Here is a 3,924-nt window from a genome sequence, read left to right on the forward strand (position 1 = left end):
TCCAATAAAGCTTCATAATATAATAAATCCAAAGGTTACATTAACCATCATATTCGAACTTGTCTAATCTAAAACTTAAACATAAATTTAAAAAAGTTTAGAAAATAATAACTTCTTCACATACTTGTCTAATAAAATACTTAAACACAAATCTAATAAAGCTCGAAAAAGAGCAACTAAAACACATATCATCCTCATCCTCATCCTCACTACTACTTGCAAACTGAACCTCATTTATGCCATCTCTAGATTGCTGAGGAGTGTGACTGGGAGTCATTCTCTCATGGATAGATCCGCTGCTACTATCAGTGCAAGAGCCACATACAGCCATACTTTGTAAATGATTAAAGCATCCATATTCCTGAAAGTTTAAAGATACAACACTCACGTAGAATTATACAATCACTTTAATTTCTAGTCTCATTACTGTATGATCAGTCCAATATCAATGAACAATCTGAGCATTTGTCAATATATTTGGTGTTCATAAATGACCTGGTATAGGTATCTGACCTGGTGGGGTATCCTCAGGCAAATCTTTGGCCAAGTCCTTAAGGACGTCACCCAACTTGGCCACCATATCATCCTTCAAATAATAATAAAATTATTTTAGATAAATAATAATATAATTATAATTATGCCTTTAAATTAAAATGAAACTTAACATTAAGCTTACATATTTCGCCTTGGCAACATCATTGATCCACGTCTTCTTCTTCCCCTTATGGGTCTTACGGTAAACCTCAAATGTCAAGAAACTGGATACCTGCTTGAAAATTCTAAAAAATACATATATAATAATCAGACATACAAATATATATATATAATAAAATTTTAAAAAATACATATATAATAATCAGTCACTCAAATATCCCAACATACAAAATTAATTACTCCCTTCATTTGTTTTGAACTGGATTTGGGAGCTCATATGCAAATAATTACAATGGAATAATAATCAGATCGCATTATCCCAATCTGAGTCAATTAATCTAGGTTTGAGAGCTCATTTGTTTCATCCCACTATGACACCATCAACTTGTAAACAGAGCTTGAATATTATGTATATTCATTTGCATTAACCTTCATTTGCGTAAGGCAAAGTATATATAATCAGAGCTAGACTATTAGATAGAAAAATAAAAAGAGGAGTGGTGGAAGACTGTGAATAGCGCCTCCCTTAAATAAAAACTAAACATATTGAATTAAGGGTTTAGGGATCCCACTGCATATGCTTTTGGTTTTCTGTGTTGACCTTAGATCGTTTCTGCAATTGGTATGTAAAAGAGAGAGATATAGATATATCAAACTAAACTACGACATCAAAGAATTCCCACCAGTTGAAAAAAAAAAAAATTACTAAACCCTTATGCTTGTCTATGGAGGAGGAGAATTATAAGTGGATGGATTCACCAATGCAGACTACTTTCAATTTAATATCGATAGCAGGGAATCCACTTCAGGATACGTCTTTACTTTGGATGGAGACACAATTAGTTAGTGTAAGAAAAGCAGTAATGGAAGCAGCAGTTTTGAATAAAGGAAGTAGCACAATGTATTGCTCTATAAGTGTATATTGGATTCATTCTTCCTTTACTGCTTTTCAAGAGCAATATACTTAATTAGATTCCTTTATCTAGTAATTTTGAGCAATCACCTAAGTTAAATCAAAAAAGGAACATCCAATATTCAATGTTCTCAAGGTCCTGCAGCTCATAGTCAATTCCCCACATTCTAACACTAGTTTATATTAAATTAGGTATTTAAATATATATATTGCTCTACTAGCTAAAATTTCATCTGCCATTTGTCTTAACAATAATAACTAAATCTATTTTGACAATAAGAACCAAAAAAAAAATGATGCAAAAAATAAGCAGACATCCTGAATTAAAACAGAATTTAGTGTAACCTTAGTGGAATAGTGTCTAACCTTTCCCTCATCCTTTGGTATGCGACAATTTACTGCACTCACACAAAAAAGACAATGGACAACACTTGTATTCTAGGCAAACATGCAAGATTGCAGAAACTTGTACAATACAGAGACCAAGATGATTACATAATAATAAAATGAGCAAATATATAACCAACTTGTCAAAATTACACTCATTTTTATGTCAAACTATCCTCTAAAGAACTTGTAAAGGGAGAAAAACAACCAAAGATATACAAAGTCTGTGCCCAAAAGAACCATACTAACCAGATAGTAGTTTTGAATAAATAAGTCATCACTTCTTAAACTCCAAGAAAAAAATATGGCAAACTAGTCATTTTGACCAATCACTAAGTTAAAACAAAAAAGGAACATCCAGAAATATTCAAGGTTCTCAAGGTCCTGCAGCTCGTGGACAATTCCCTGACCACAATGATTGGGTGGTATGGATCATCCAGAAATATTAAACTAGCTAATTGGAAGCATTGCCTTTCTGAATCTCCCTTGCTTTAATTCCCCTCATTCTAAAAATAATTAATATTAAAATAGGTATATATAATTGTATAACCAAACTCATAATTAGGTAAAATTATAACCAAATCAACAAGCAGCCCAACATTATAATCAAAATAGAAATAGCAAAATTAAAACCCAGCACAAATCACAACCTAAAACTGAAACCTAAATATCAAAATAGAAATTTAAAAACTCAAGTTAGGATTTCGTTACCTCAACAGAAACAAAAATTCTAATAATCATCTTGAACCAAACCTGGAAAATCACAAACAAATTCTAATAATCATAATTAACAAAACAGAAATTAAAAAACCAAAAAAATGCAAAAAAACAGAAATTACCCATAAAATAAAAAACCCAATCGGAAGGGCGGTGATGAAGGCTGGGGTTGGGTTTCGGTGGTGGCAGAGAGAAAAAAAAGAGGCAGAGAGAGGAGAGAGAGGAGAGGGACGGGGATGAGGATGGGGGTTGTCAGGGTAGGTCATTGGGGCTGGGGGTTAGGTTTCGGTGGGCAGGGGGAGCGGGGATGCGGGGGGTAAGGGGAGGGGACGGAGGCAACGGGGAGAGAGAAGAGAGAAAGAGAAAGAGGAGGGTCGGGGACGGGCTACGTATGGCGGGCCGGGACTAGGCTGCACTGACGCGGCGAGCGGCAGGGCGGAGAGAACCAGGGGGAGGAGAGAGAGTGTGTGTTTGAGCGTCTTTGATTTTCTAGAGCTTTTGTGTGTGTTTGAAACTTTGATATACTAGAGAGAGAGTGTGGTTTGGAGATGAAGAGGGTTAGAAAAAAAAAAAATTAGGGAGGGAGAAGGAAAAATCAGGTGGGAAATTGAAAATTTTCGCTACAGGTTGGGCGGCTAATCCTGGAAAAAAAATACAGACTTACCAAAAAATAAAGAATAAAAATTAAAATTAAAAACTTTATTTAAAGAAAAGTTAATACAAAAGTTTATTATGTTAATTTACTTGATCACAGTTATCTAAATTCAATGATCGGAGCTGTTCATTCTTTACGTTCATACTCAAAGATCATTCCTGTAAAAGATCGGTCAAATCGGAATTCATCTACCCGTTTGATTATCATTAGAAAAACCACGATTGTTCATATGTTTGACTACCATTACCTAACTTCTACATCTCCGATTGGACCGATTTTTTGCAAGGATGATCTTTGAGTGGGGTACTAAAATATGAACGGTTCGGATTGTTGGAATCATGATCGAGATGTGAGCTTCTACATATAAATACACTTGAAGAGTATTATGTTATTAACTTTTTCGTTGAAACCTTGTTGTTTCAATAATTGTAAAGACCACAATGTGATTTCAGCGATCGGAGTCGTTCATTTTCCTCGAGGATTGCCCCTACCTGGAGTCCAAGCTTAACTTGATGATGCAGTCCAACAACACCAATGTCCTGACTTCTTCCCTAGGTAACTGAAAATTTCAAGTCCAACAATAATTCAGTCAAAAGTA

The 3,924-nt window shown here is 34.6% G+C and overlaps 1 long non-coding RNA gene across 2 annotated transcripts; it reads right to left on the bottom strand.

Moving 5' to 3' along the window:
* On the bottom strand, positions 1–3,168 carry LOC147280250 (uncharacterized). 2 transcript variants are annotated; one of them, XR_015123496.1, is made up of 4 exons: positions 2,794–3,168; positions 1,658–2,707; positions 677–1,119; positions 1–586 (listed from the first exon to the last, which is right to left on the bottom strand). It is a non-coding gene; the product is annotated as an uncharacterized LOC147280250 (long non-coding RNA). The 2 variants fall into 2 exon arrangements; XR_015123495.1 differs by having other exon boundaries at positions 677–2,707.
* Positions 3,169–3,924: the final 756 nt, after the last annotated feature.

Source organism: Dryas octopetala, chromosome 7 (genome assembly GCF_963921425.1).
Source record: "Dryas octopetala chromosome 7, drDryOcto1.1, whole genome shotgun sequence".
Lineage (NCBI taxonomy): Eukaryota > Viridiplantae > Streptophyta > Magnoliopsida > Rosales > Rosaceae > Dryas > Dryas octopetala.